General features: G+C 44.8%; 1 protein-coding gene across 1 annotated transcript in view; it reads left to right on the top strand.

Annotated features, from left to right (window-relative positions):
* Positions 1-302: 302 nt before the first annotated feature.
* The window catches only part of ACHE (acetylcholinesterase (Yt blood group)), an 82389-nt gene continuing 66871 nt past the window's right edge, over positions 303-15820 (top strand). The window contains exon 1 of the mRNA XM_075584127.1: positions 303-537. The gene's annotated coding sequence lies outside the window, so the exon portion shown is untranslated. The remainder of the gene's footprint in view (positions 538-15820) is intronic.

The raw sequence follows: 15820 nt of genomic DNA, 5'->3' as shown, positions 1-15820 counted from the left end.
CCACTGCTTGTGTCCTGCAGTGCATGCTGGGATTTATAATCCTGTGCCCCACTGCTTGTGTCCTGCAGTGCATGCTGGTACTTGCAGTCCTGTGTCCCCTCTCTGCTACCTGTAGTCCTGCACCCTCTGTCTGTGTCCTGCAGTGCATGCTGGGACTTGTAGTCCAGTGCCCCACTGTCTTGCAGTGCATGCTGGTCCTGTTATGTGCCCTTTTTGGGTGGGGGTTGTTGTTGTAAGAAATAACATTGAAACGACGTACATCGGGGATCGATTAATCTGACGCCCTGTCCCCTGTAACTGTGACTAATCTCCGCAGCCATAGCACGAAGCCGCGGTCAGCGCTGATCCCCCGGCGATCCCAAAACGTGTGCGCACATTCAGACGTCTCAGAGCCAGCCCCGCCCCGTTACCTCGTAGCGTACTGCGCTTCCGCCGCAGCAAGGGATTCTGGGTAATGACACGCAAATGAGCGCTCGCAGGCAGAATGGGACATCTCGCCGCTGCCTACTCCTCGCCGCGGGACGTCTCTCCGCTCAGGTAAATTTTTATTAAGGGGTAAACTATAGGGGTCTTAAGGTAAAGGGTCAGATTAGAGGGTGGGTGGGAGTAACCCCACAGTTAGGTGTGATATAACTAACATAGCGTTAATTCCCTCTCCTCTCCTATTTCGGGGTCTGGATGGGAGTAACCCCACAGTTAGGTATGATATAACTAACATAGCGTTATTTCCCTCTCCTATTTCGGGGTCTGGATGGGAGTAACCCCACAGTTAGGTATGATATAACTAACATAGCGTTATTTCCCTCTCCTATTTCGGGGTCTGGGTGGGAGTAACCCCACAGTTAGGTGTGATATAACTAACATAGCGTTATTTCCCTCTCCTATTTCGGGGTCTGGATGGGAGTAACCCCACAGTTAGGTATGATATTACTAACATAGCGTTATTTCCCTCTCCTATTTCGGGGTCTGGATGGGAGTAACCCCACAGTTAGGTATGATATAACTAACATAGCGTTATTTCCCTCTCCTATTTCGGGGTGTGGATGGGTGTAACCCCACAGTTAGGTATGATATAACTAACATAGCGTTATTTCCCTCTCCTCTCCTATTTCGGGGTCTGTATGGGAGTAACCCCACAGTTAGGTATGATATAACTAACATAGCGTTATTTCCCTCTCCTCTCCTATTTCGGGGTCTGGATGGGAGTAACCCCACAGTTAGGTGTGATATAACTAACATAGCGTTAATTCCCTCTCCTCTCCTATTTCGGGGTCTGGATGGGAGTAACCCCACAGTTAGGTATGATATAACTAACATAGCGTTATTTCCCTCTCCTATTTCGGGGTCTGGGTGGGAGTAACCCCACAGTTAGGTATGATATTACTAACATAGCGTTATTTCCCTCTCCTATTTCGTGGTCTGGATGGGAGTAACCCCACAGTTAGGTATGATATAACTAACATAGCGTTATTTCCCTCTCCTATTTCGGGGTGTGGATGGGTGTAACCCCACAGTTAGGTATGATATAACTAACATAGCGTTATTTCCCTCTCCTCTCCTATTTCGGGGTCTGTATGGGAGTAACCCCACAGTTAGGTATGATATAACTAACATAGCGTTATTTCCCTCTCCTATTTTGGGGTCTGGATGGGAGTAACCCCACAGTTAGGTATGATATAACTAACATAGCGTTATTTCCCTCTCCTATTTCGGGGTCTGGATGGGAGTAACCCCACAGTTAGGTGTGATATAACTAACATAGCGTTATTTCCCTCTCCTATTTCGGGGTCTGGGTGGGAGTAACCCCACAGTTAGGTATGATATAACTAACATAACGTTATCTCCCTCTCCTATTTCGGGGTCTGGGTGGGAGTAACCCCACAGTTAGGTATGATATAACTAACATAGCGTTATTTCCCTCTCCTATTTCGGGGTCTGGATGAGAGTAACCCCACAGTTAGGTATGATATAACTAACATAACGTTATCTCCCTCTCCTATTTCGGGGTCTGAATGGGTGTAACCCCACAGTTAGGTGTGATATAACTAACATAGCGTTATTTCCCTCTCCTATTTCGGGGTCTGGATGGGAGTAACCCCACAGTTAGGTATGATATAACTAACATAGCGTTATTTCCCTCTCCTCTCCTATTTCGGGGTCTGGATGGGAGTAACCCCACAGTTAGGTGTGATATAACTAACATAGCGTTAATTCCCTCTCCTCTCCTATTTCGGGGTCTGGATGGGAGTAACCCCACAGTTAGGTATGATATAACTAACATAGCGTTATTTCCCTCTCCTATTTCGGGGTCTGGGTGGGAGTAACCCCACAGTTAGGTATGATATTACTAACATAGCGTTATTTCCCTCTCCTATTTCGGGGTCTGGGTGGGAGTAACCCCACAGTTAGGTATGATATAACTAACATAGCGTTATTTCCCTCTTCTATTTCGGGGTCTGGGTGGGAGTAACCCCACAGTTAGGTATGATATAACTAACATAGCGTTATTTCCCTCTCCTATTTCGGGGTGTGGATGGGTGTAACCCCACAGTTAGGTATGATATAACTAACATAGCGTTATTTCCCTCTCCTCTCCTATTTCGGGGTCTGTATGGGAGTAACCCCACAGTTAGGTATGATATAACTAACATAGCGTTATTTCCCTCTCCTATTTTGGGGTCTGGATGGGAGTAACCCCACAGTTAGGTATGATATAACTAACATAGCGTTATTTCCCTCTCCTATTTCGGGGTCTGGATGGGAGTAACCCCACAGTTAGGTGTGATATAACTAACATAGCGTTATTTCCCTCTCCTATTTCGGGGTCTGGGTGGGAGTAACCCCACAGTTAGGTATGATATAACTAACATAACGTTATCTCCCTCTCCTATTTCGGGGTCTGGGTGGGAGTAACCCCACAGTTAGGTATGATATAACTAACATAGCGTTATTTCCCTCTCCTATTTCGGGGTCTGGATGAGAGTAACCCCACAGTTAGGTATGATATAACTAACATAGCGTTATTTCCCTCTCCTATTTTGGGGTCTGGATGGGAGTAACCCCACAGTTAGGTATGATATAACTAACATAGCGTTATTTCCCTCTCCTATTTCGGGGTCTGGATGGGAGTAACCCCACAGTTAGGTGTGATATAACTAACATAGCGTTATTTCCCTCTCCTATTTCGGGGTCTGGGTGGGAGTAACCCCACAGTTAGGTATGATATAACTAACATAACGTTATCTCCCTCTCCTATTTCGGGGTCTGGGTGGGAGTAACCCCACAGTTAGGTATGATATAACTAACATAGCGTTATTTCCCTCTCCTATTTCGGGGTCTGGATGGGAGTAACCCCACAGTTAGGTATGATATAACTAACATAGCGTTATTTCCCTCTCCTATTTCGGGGTCTGAATGGGTGTAACCCCACAGTTAGGTATGATATTACTAACATAGCGTTATTTCCCTCTCCTATTTCGGGGTCTGGGTGGGAGTAACCCCACAGTTAGGTATGATATAACTAACATAGCGTTATTTCCCTCTCCTATTTCGGGGTCTGGATGGGAGTAACCCCACAGTTAGGTGTGATATAACTAACATAGCGTTATTTCCCTCTCCTATTTCGGGGTCTGGATGGGTGTAACCCCACAGTTAGGTGTGATATATCTAACATAGCGTTATTTCCCTCTCCTATTTCGGGGTCTGGATGGGTGTAACCCCACAGTTAGGTGTGATATATCTAACATAGCGTTATTTCCCTCTCCTATTTCGGGGTCTGGATGGGTGTAACCCCACAGTTAGGTATGATATAACTAACATAGCGTTATTTCCCTCTCCTATTCCGGGGTCTGGGTGGGAGTAACCCCACAGTTAGGTATGATATAACTAACATAGCGTTATTTCCCTCTCCTATTTCGGGGTGTAGATGGGAGTAACCCCACAGTTAGGTATGATATAACTAACATAGCGTTATTTCCCTCTCCTATTTCGGTGTCTGGGTGGGAGTAACCCCACAGTTAGGTACAATATAACTAACATAGCGTTATTTCCCTCTCCTATTTCGGGGTCTGGGTGGGAGTAACCCCACAGTTAGGTATGATATAACTAACATAGCGTTATTTCCCTCTCCTATTTCGGGGTCTGGATTGGAGTAACCCCACAGTTAGGTATGATATAACTAACATAGCGTTATTTCCCTCTCCTATTTCGGGGTCTGGATGGGAGTAACCCCACAGTTAGGTATGATATAACTAACATAGCGTTATTTCCCTCTCCTATTTCGGGGTCTGGATGGGAGTAACCCCACAGTTAGGTATGATATAACTAACATAGCGTTATTTCCCTCTCCTATTTCGGGGTCTGGATGGGAGTAACCCCACAGGTAGGTATGATATAACTAACATAGCGTTATTTCCCTCTCCTATTTCGGGGTCTGGATGGGAGTAACCCCACAGTTAGGTATGATATAACTAACATAGCGTTATTTCCCTCTCCTATTCCGGGGTGTGGATGGGAGTAACCCCACAGTTAGGTATGATATAACTAACATAGCGTTATTTCCCTCTCCTATTTCGGCGTCTGGATGGGAGTAACCCCACAGTTAGGTATGATATAACTAACATAGCGTTATTTCCCTCTCCTATTTCGGGGTCTAGATGGGAGTAACCCCACAGTTAGGTATGATATAACTAACATAGCGTTATTTCCCTCTCCTATTCCGGGGTCTGGGTGGGAGTAACCCCACAGTTAGGTATGATATAACTAACATAGCGTTATTTCCCTCTCCTATTTCGGGGTCTGGGTGGGAGTAACCCCACAGTTAGGTATGATATAACTAACATAGCGTTATTTCCCTCTCCTATTTCGGGGTCTGGATGGGAGTAACTCCACAGTTAGGTATGATATAACTAACATAGCGTTATTTCCCCCTCCTATTTCGGGGTCTGGGTGGGAGTAACCCCACAGTTAGGTGTGATATAACTAACATAGCGTTATTTCCCTCTCCTATTTCGGGGTCTGGGTGGGAGTAACCCCACAGTTAGGTACAATATAACTAACATAGCGTTATTTCCCTCTCCTATTTCGGGGTGTGGATGGGAGTAACCCCACAGTTAGGTATGATATAACTAACATAGCGTTATTTCCCTCTCCTATTTCGGGGTCTGGATGGGAGTAACCCCACAGTTAGGTATGATATAACTAACATAGCGTTATTTCCCTCTCCTATTTCGGGGTCTGGGTGGGAGTAACCCCATAGTTAGGTATGATATAACTAACAGAGCGTTATTTCCCTCTCCTATTTCGGGATCTGGACGGGAGTAACCCCACAGTTAGGTATGATATAACTAACATAGCGTTATTTCCCTCTCCTATTCCGGGGTGTGGATGGGAGTAACCCCACAGTTAGGTATGATATAACTAACATAGCGTTATTTCCCTCTCCTATTTCGGGGTCTGGGTGGGAGTAACCCCACAGTTAGGTATGATATAACTAACATAGCGTTATTTCCCTCTCCTATTTCTGGGTTTGGATGGGAGTAACCCCACAGTTAGGTGTGATATAACTAACATAGCGTTATTTCCCTCTCCTATTTCGGCGTCTGGATGGGAGTAACCCCACAGTTAGGTATGATATAACTAACATAGCGTTATTTCCCTCTCCTATTTCGGGGTCTGGGTGGGAGTAACCCCACAGTTAGGTATGATATAACTAACATAGCGTTATTTCCCTCTCCTATTTCGGGGTCTAGATGGGAGTAACCCCACAGTTAGGTATGATATAACTAACATAGCGTTATTTCCCTCTCCTATTCCGGGGTCTGGGTGGGAGTAACCCCACAGTTAGGTATGATATAACTAACATAGCGTTATTTCCCTCTCCTATTTCGGGGTCTGGATGGGAGTAACCCCACAGTTAGGTATGATATAACTAACAGCGTTATTTCCCTCTCCTATTCCGGGGTCAGGGTGGGAGTAACCCCACAGTTAGGTGTGATATAACTAACATAGCGTTATCACCCTCTCCTATTTCGGGGTCTGGATGGAAGTAACCCCACAGTTAGGTATGATATAACTAACATAGCGTTATTTCCCTCTCCTATTTCGGGGTGTGGATAGGAGTAACCCCACAGTTAGGTATGATATAACTAACATAGCGTTATTTCCCTCTCATATTTCGGGGTCTGGGTGGGAGTAACCCCACAGTTAGGTATGATATAACTAACATAGCGTTATTTCCCTCTCCTATTTCGGGGTGTGGATGGGAGTAACCCCACAGTTAGGTATGATATAACTAACATAGCGTTATTTCCCTCTCCTATTTCGGGGTCTGGATGGGAGTAACCCCACAGTTAGGTGTGATATAACTAACATAGCGTAATTTCCCTCTCCTATTTCGGGGTCTGGATGGGAGTAACCCCACAGTTAGGTGTGATATAACTAACATAGCGTTATTTCCCTCTCCTATTTCGGGGTGTGGATGGGAGTAACCCCACAGTTAGGTGTGATATAACTAACATAGCGTTATTTCCCTCTCCTATTTCGGGGTGTGGATGGGAGTAACCCCACAGTTAGGTATGATATAACTAACATAGCGTTATTTCCCTCTCCTATTTCGGGGTCTGGATGGGAGTAACCCCACAGTTAGGTATGATATAACTAACATAGCGTTATTTCCTCTCCTATTTCGGGGTCTGGATGAGAGTAACCCCACAGTTAGGTATGATATAACTAACATAGCGTTATTTCCCTCTCCTATTTCGGGATCTGGGTGGGAGTAACCCCACAGTTAGGTATGATATAACTAACATAGCGTTATTTCCCTCTCCTATTTCGGGGTCTGGGTGGGAGTAACCCCACAGTTAGGTATGATATAACTAACATAGCGTTATTTCCCTCTCCTATTTCGGGATCTGGGTGGGAGTAACCCCACAGTTAGGTATGATATAACTAACATAGCGTTATTTCCCTCTCCTATTTCGGGGTCTGGGTGGGAGTAACCCCACAGTTAGGTGTGATATAACTAACATAGCGTTATTTCCCTCTCCTATTTCGGGGTCTGGGTGGGAGTAACCCCACAGTTAGGTATGATATAACTAACATAGCGTTATTTCCCTCTCCTATTTCGGGGTCTGGATGGGAGTAACCCCACAGTTAGGTATGATATAACTAACATAGCGTTATTTCCCTCTCCTATTTCGGGGTCTGGATGGGAGTAACCCCACAGTTAGGTATGATATAACTAACAGAGCGTTATTTCCCTCTCCTATTTCGGGATCTGGACGGGAGTAACCCCACAGTTAGGTATGATATAACTAACATAGCGTTATTTCCTTCTCCTATTTCGGGGTCTGGATGGGAGTAACCCCACAGTTAGGTATGATATAACTAACATAGCGTTATTTCCCTCTCCTATTTCGGGGTCTGGATGGGAGTAACCCCACAGTTAGGTATGATATAACTAACAGCGTTATTTCCCTCTCCTATTCCGGGGTCAGGGTGGGAGTAACCCCACAGTTAGGTATGATATAACTAACATAGCGTTATTTCCCTCTCCTATTTCGGGGTCTGGGTGGGAGTAACCCCACAGTTAGGTGTGATATAACTAACATAGCGTTATTTCCCTCTCCTATTTCGGGGTCTGGATGGGAGTAACCCCACAGTTAGGTATGATATAACTAACATAGCGTGATTTCCCTCTCCTATTCCGGGGTGTGGATGGGAGTAACCCCACAGTTAGGTATGATATAACTAACATAGCGTTATCTCCCTCTCCTATTTCGGGGTCTGGATGGGAGTAACCCCACAGTTAGGTATGATATAACTAACATAGCGTTATTTCCCTCTCCTATTTCGGGGTGTGGATAGGAGTAACCCCACAGTTAGGTATGATATAACTAACATAGCGTTATTTCCCTCTCATATTTCGGGGTCTGGGTGGGAGTAACCCCACAGTTAGGTATGATATAACTAACATAGCGTTATTTCCCTCTCCTATTTCGGGGTGTGGATGGGAGTAACCCCACAGTTAGGTATGATATAACTAACATAGCGTTATTTCCCTCTCCTATTTCGGGGTGTGGATGGGAGTAACCCCACAGTTAGGTGTGATATAACTAACATAGCGTAATTTCCCTCTCCTATTTCGGGGTCTGGATGGGAGTAACCCCACAGTTAGGTGTGATATAACTAACATAGCGTTATTTCCCTCTCCTATTTCGGGGTGTGGATGGGAGTAACCCCACAGTTAGGTGTGATATAACTAACATAGCGTTATTTCCCTCTCCTATTTCGGGGTGTGGATGGGAGTAACCCCACAGTTAGGTATGATATAACTAACATAGCGTTATTTCCCTCTCCTATTTCGGGGTCTGGATGGGAGTAACCCCACAGTTAGGTATGATATAACTAACATAGCGTTATTTCCTCTCCTATTTCGGGGTCTGGATGAGAGTAACCCCACAGTTAGGTATGATATAACTAACATAGCGTTATTTCCCTCTCCTATTTCGGGATCTGGGTGAGAGTAACCCCACAGTTAGGTATGATATAACTAACATAGCGTTATTTCCCTCTCCTATTTCGGGGTCTGGGTGGGAGTAACCCCACAGTTAGGTATGATATAACTAACATAGCGTTATTTCCCTCTCCTATTTCGGGGTCTGGGTGGGAGTAACCCCACAGTTAGGTATGATATAACTAACATAGCGTTATTTCCCTCTCCTATTTCGGGGTCTGGGTGGGAGTATCCCCACAGTTAGGTATGATATAACTAACATAGCGTTATTTCCCTCTCCTCTCCTATTTCGGGGTCTGTATGGGAGTAACCCCACAGTTAGGTATGATATAACTAACATAGCGTTATTTCCCTCTCCTCTCCTATTTCGGGGTCTGTATGGGAGTAACCCCACAGTTAGGTATGATATAACTAACATAGCGTTATTTCCCTCTCCTACTTCGGGGTCTGGATGGGAGTAACCCCACAGTTAGGTATGATATAACTAACATAGCGTTATTTCCCTCTCCTATTTCGGGGTCTGGATGGGAGTAACCCCACAGTTAGGTATGATATAACTAACATAGCGTTATTTCCCTCTCCTATTTCGGGGTCTGGATGGGAGTAACCCCACAGTTAGGTATGATATAACTAACATAGCGTTACTTTCCCTCTCCTATTTCGGGGTCTGGATCGGAGTAACCCCACAGTTAGGTATGATATAACTAACATAGCGTTATTTCCCTCTCCTATTTCGGGGTCTGGGTGGGAGTAACCCCACAGTTAGGTATGATATAACTAACTTAGCGTTATTTCCCTCTCCTATTTCGGGGTCTGGATGGGAGTAACCCCACAGTTAGGTATGATATAACTAACATAGCGTTATTTCCCTCTCCTACTTCGGGGTGTGGATGGGAGTAACCCCACAGTTAGGAGAGGGAAATAACGCTATGTTAGTTATATCATACCTATTTCTGGGTCTGGATGGGAGTAACCCCACAGTTAGGTATGATATAACTAACATAGCGTTATTTCCCTCTCCTATTTCGGGGTCTGGATGGGAGTAACCCCACAGTTAGGTATGATATAACTAACATAGCGTTATTTCCCTCTCCTATTTCGGGGTCTGGATGGGAGTAACCCCACAGTTAGGTATGATATAACTAACATAGCGTTATTTCCCTCTCCTATTTCGGGGTGTGGATAGGAGTAACCCCACAGTTAGGTATGATATAACTAACATAGCGTTATTTCCCTCTCATATTTCGGGGTCTGGGTGGGAGTAACCCCACAGTTAGGTATGATATAACTAACATAGCGTTATTTCCCTCTCCTATTTCGGGGTGTGGATGGGAGTAACCCCACAGTTAGGTATGATATAACTAACATAGCGTTATTTCCCTCTCCTATTTCGGGGTGTGGATGGGAGTAACCCCACAGTTAGGTGTGATATAACTAACATAGCGTAATTTCCCTCTCCTATTTCGGGGTCTGGATGGGAGTAACCCCACAGTTAGGTGTGATATAACTAACATAGCGTTATTTCCCTCTCCTATTTCGGGGTGTGGATGGGAGTAACCCCACAGTTAGGTGTGATATAACTAACATAGCGTTATTTCCCTCTCCTATTTCGGGGTGTGGATGGGAGTAACCCCACAGTTAGGTATGATATAACTAACATAGCGTTATTTCCCTCTCCTATTTCGGGGTCTGGATGGGAGTAACCCCACAGTTAGGTATGATATAACTAACATAGCGTTATTTCCTCTCCTATTTCGGGGTCTGGATGAGAGTAACCCCACAGTTAGGTATGATATAACTAACATAGCGTTATTTCCCTCTCCTATTTCGGGATCTGGGTGAGAGTAACCCCACAGTTAGGTATGATATAACTAACATAGCGTTATTTCCCTCTCCTATTTCGGGGTCTGGGTGGGAGTAACCCCACAGTTAGGTATGATATAACTAACATAGCGTTATTTCCCTCTCCTATTTCGGGGTCTGGGTGGGAGTAACCCCACAGTTAGGTATGATATAACTAACATAGCGTTATTTCCCTCTCCTATTTCGGGGTCTGGGTGGGAGTATCCCCACAGTTAGGTATGATATAACTAACATTGCGTTAGTTTCCTTTCCTCTCCTATTTCGGGGTCTGTATGGGAGTAACCCCACAGTTAGGTATGATATAACTAACATAGCGTTATTTCCCTCTCCTCTCCTATTTCGGGGTCTGTATGAGAGTAACCCCACAGTTAGGTATGATATAACTAACATAGCGTTATTTCCCTCTCCTACTTCGGGGTCTGGATGGGAGTAACCCCACAGTTAGGTATGATATAACTAACATAGCGTTATTTCCCTCTCCTATTCCGGGGTGTGGATGGGAGTAACCCCACAGTTAGGTATGATATAACTAACATAGCGTTATTTCCCTCTCCTATTTCGGCGTCTGGATGGGAGTAACCCCACAGTTAGGTATGATATAACTAACATAGCGTTATTTCCCTCTCCTATTTCGGGGTCTGGGTGGGAGTAACCCCACAGTTAGGTATGATATAACTAACATAGCGTTATTTCCCTCTCCTATTTCGGGGTCTAGATGGGAGTAACCCCACAGTTAGGTATGATATAACTAACATAGCGTTATTTCCCTCTCCTATTCCGGGGTCTGGGTGGGAGTAACCCCACAGTTAGGTATGATATAACTAACATAGCGTTATTTCCCTCTCCTATTTCGGGGTCTGGATGGGAGTAACCCCACAGTTAGGTATGATATAACTAACAGCGTTATTTCCCTCTCCTATTCCGGGGTCAGGGTGGGAGTAACCCCACAGTTAGGTGTGATATAACTAACATAGCGTTATTTCCTCTCCTATTTCGGGGTCTGGATGAGAGTAACCCCACAGTTAGGTATGATATAACTAACAGAGCGTTATTTCCCTCTCCTATTTCGGGATCTGGACGGGAGTAACCCCACAGTTAGGTATGATATAACTAACATAGCGTTATTTCCCTCTCCTATTCCGGGGTGTGGATGGGAGTAACCCCACAGTTAGGTATGATATAACTAACATAGCGTTATTTCCCTCTCCTATTTCGGCGTCTGGATGGGAGTAACCCCACAGTTAGGTATGATATAACTAACATAGCGTTATTTCCCTCTCCTATTTCGGGGTCTGGGTGGGAGTAACCCCACAGTTAGGTATGATATAACTAACATAGCGTTATTTCCCTCTCCTATTTCGGGGTCTAGATGGGAGTAACCCCACAGTTAGGTATGATATAACTAACATAGCGTTATTTCCCTCTCCTATTCCGGGGTCTGGGTGGGAGTAACCCCACAGTTAGGTATGATATAACTAACATAGCGTTATTTCCCTCTCCTATTTCGGGGTCTGGATGGGAGTAACCCCACAGTTAGGTATGATATAACTAACAGCGTTATTTCCCTCTCCTATTCCGGGGTCAGGGTGGGAGTAACCCCACAGTTAGGTGTGATATAACTAACATAGCGTTATCACCCTCTCCTATTTCGGGGTCTGGATGGAAGTAACCCCACAGTTAGGTATGATATAACTAACATAGCGTTATTTCCCTCTCCTATTTCGGGGTGTGGATAGGAGTAACCCCACAGTTAGGTATGATATAACTAACATAGCGTTATTTCCCTCTCATATTTCGGGGTCTGGGTGGGAGTAACCCCACAGTTAGGTATGATATAACTAACATAGCGTTATTTCCCTCTCCTATTTCGGGGTGTGGATGGGAGTAACCCCACAGTTAGGTATGATATAACTAACATAGCGTTATTTCCCTCTCCTATTTCGGGGTCTGGATGGGAGTAACCCCACAGTTAGGTGTGATATAACTAACATAGCGTAATTTCCCTCTCCTATTTCGGGGTCTGGATGGGAGTAACCCCACAGTTAGGTGTGATATAACTAACATAGCGTTATTTCCCTCTCCTATTTCGGGGTGTGGATGGGAGTAACCCCACAGTTAGGTGTGATATAACTAACATAGCGTTATTTCCCTCTCCTATTTCGGGGTGTGGATGGGAGTAACCCCACAGTTAGGTATGATATAACTAACATAGCGTTATTTCCCTCTCCTATTTCGGGGTCTGGATGGGAGTAACCCCACAGTTAGGTATGATATAACTAACATAGCGTTATTTCCTCTCCTATTTCGGGGTCTGGATGAGAGTAACCCCACAGTTAGGTATGATATAACTAACATAGCGTTATTTCCCTCTCCTATTTCGGGATCTGGGTGGGAGTAACCCCACAGTTAGGTATGATATAACTAACATAGCGTTATTTCCCTCTCCTATTTCGGGGTCTGGGTGGGAGTAACCCCACAGTTAGGTATGATATAACTAACATAGCGTTATTTCCCTCTCCTATTTCGGGATCTGGGTGGGAGTAACCCCACAGTTAGGTATGATATAACTAACATAGCGTTATTTCCCTCTCCTATTTCGGGGTCTGGGTGGGAGTAACCCCACAGTTAGGTGTGATATAACTAACATAGCGTTATTTCCCTCTCCTATTTCGGGGTCTGGGTGGGAGTAACCCCACAGTTAGGTATGATATAACTAACATAGCGTTATTTCCCTCTCCTATTTCGGGGTCTGGATGGGAGTAACCCCACAGTTAGGTATGATATAACTAACATAGCGTTATTTCCCTCTCCTATTTCGGGGTCTGGATGGGAGTAACCCCACAGTTAGGTATGATATAACTAACAGAGCGTTATTTCCCTCTCCTATTTCGGGATCTGGACGGGAGTAACCCCACAGTTAGGTATGATATAACTAACATAGCGTTATTTCCTTCTCCTATTTCGGGGTCTGGATGGGAGTAACCCCACAGTTAGGTATGATATAACTAACATAGCGTTATTTCCCTCTCCTATTTCGGGGTCTGGATGGGAGTAACCCCACAGTTAGGTATGATATAACTAACAGCGTTATTTCCCTCTCCTATTCCGGGGTCAGGGTGGGAGTAACCCCACAGTTAGGTATGATATAACTAACATAGCGTTATTTCCCTCTCCTATTTCGGGGTCTGGGTGGGAGTAACCCCACAGTTAGGTGTGATATAACTAACATAGCGTTATTTCCCTCTCCTATTTCGGGGTCTGGATGGGAGTAACCCCACAGTTAGGTATGATATAACTAACATAGCGTGATTTCCCTCTCCTATTCCGGGGTGTGGATGGGAGTAACCCCACAGTTAGGTATGATATAACTAACATAGCGTTATCTCCCTCTCCTATTTCGGGGTCTGGATGGGAGTAACCCCACAGTTAGGTATGATATAACTAACATAGCGTTATTTCCCTCTCCTATTTCGGGGTGTGGATAGGAGTAACCCCACAGTTAGGTATGATATAACTAACATAGCGTTATTTCCCTCTCATATTTCGGGGTCTGGGTGGGAGTAACCCCACAGTTAGGTATGATATAACTAACATAGCGTTATTTCCCTCTCCTATTTCGGGGTGTGGATGGGAGTAACCCCACAGTTAGGTATGATATAACTAACATAGCGTTATTTCCCTCTCCTATTTCGGGGTGTGGATGGGAGTAACCCCACAGTTAGGTGTGATATAACTAACATAGCGTAATTTCCCTCTCCTATTTCGGGGTCTGGATGGGAGTAACCCCACAGTTAGGTGTGATATAACTAACATAGCGTTATTTCCCTCTCCTATTTCGGGGTGTGGATGGGAGTAACCCCACAGTTAGGTGTGATATAACTAACATAGCGTTATTTCCCTCTCCTATTTCGGGGTGTGGATGGGAGTAACCCCACAGTTAGGTATGATATAACTAACATAGCGTTATTTCCCTCTCCTATTTCGGGGTCTGGATGGGAGTAACCCCACAGTTAGGTATGATATAACTAACATAGCGTTATTTCCTCTCCTATTTCGGGGTCTGGATGAGAGTAACCCCACAGTTAGGTATGATATAACTAACATAGCGTTATTTCCCTCTCCTATTTCGGGATCTGGGTGAGAGTAACCCCACAGTTAGGTATGATATAACTAACATAGCGTTATTTCCCTCTCCTATTTCGGGGTCTGGGTGGGAGTAACCCCACAGTTAGGTATGATATAACTAACATAGCGTTATTTCCCTCTCCTATTTCGGGGTCTGGGTGGGAGTAACCCCACAGTTAGGTATGATATAACTAACATAGCGTTATTTCCCTCTCCTATTTCGGGGTCTGGGTGGGAGTATCCCCACAGTTAGGTATGATATAACTAACATAGCGTTATTTCCCTCTCCTCTCCTATTTCGGGGTCTGTATGGGAGTAACCCCACAGTTAGGTATGATATAACTAACATAGCGTTATTTCCCTCTCCTCTCCTATTTCGGGGTCTGTATGGGAGTAACCCCACAGTTAGGTATGATATAACTAACATAGCGTTATTTCCCTCTCCTACTTCGGGGTCTGGATGGGAGTAACCCCACAGTTAGGTATGATATAACTAACATAGCGTTATTTCCCTCTCCTATTTCGGGGTCTGGATGGGAGTAACCCCACAGTTAGGTATGATATAACTAACATAGCGTTATTTCCCTCTCCTATTTCGGGGTCTGGATGGGAGTAACCCCACAGTTAGGTATGATATAACTAACATAGCGTTACTTTCCCTCTCCTATTTCGGGGTCTGGATCGGAGTAACCCCACAGTTAGGTATGATATAACTAACATAGCGTTATTTCCCTCTCCTATTTCGGGGTCTGGGTGGGAGTAACCCCACAGTTAGGTATGATATAACTAACTTAGCGTTATTTCCCTCTCCTATTTCGGGGTCTGGATGGGAGTAACCCCACAGTTAGGTATGATATAACTAACATAGCGTTATTTCCCTCTCCTACTTCGGGGTGTGGATGGGAGTAACCCCACAGTTAGGAGAGGGAAATAACGCTATGTTAGTTATATCATACCTATTTCTGGGTCTGGATGGGAGTAACCCCACAGTTAGGTATGATATAACTAACATAGCGTTATTTCCCTCTCCTATTTCGGGGTCTGGATGGGAGTAACCCCACAGTTAGGTATGATATAACTAACATAGCGTTATTTCCCTCTCCTATTTCGGGGTCTGGATGGGAGTAACCCCACAGTTAGGTATGATATAACTAACATAGCGTTATTTCCCTCTCCTATTTCGGGGTGTGGATAGGAGTAACCCCACAGTTAGGTATGATATAACTAACATAGCGTTATTTCCCTCTCATATTTCGGGGTCTGGGTGGGAGTAACCCCACAGTTAGGTATGATATAACTAACATAGCGTTATTTCCC

This window comes from Ascaphus truei, unplaced genomic scaffold, assembly GCF_040206685.1.
Source record: "Ascaphus truei isolate aAscTru1 unplaced genomic scaffold, aAscTru1.hap1 HAP1_SCAFFOLD_453, whole genome shotgun sequence".
In the NCBI taxonomy this organism is placed as follows: Eukaryota; Metazoa; Chordata; class Amphibia; order Anura; family Ascaphidae; genus Ascaphus; species Ascaphus truei.
The sequence above is the reverse complement of the archived record's forward strand: the minus strand, read 5'-3'. Positions and strand labels throughout refer to the sequence as shown.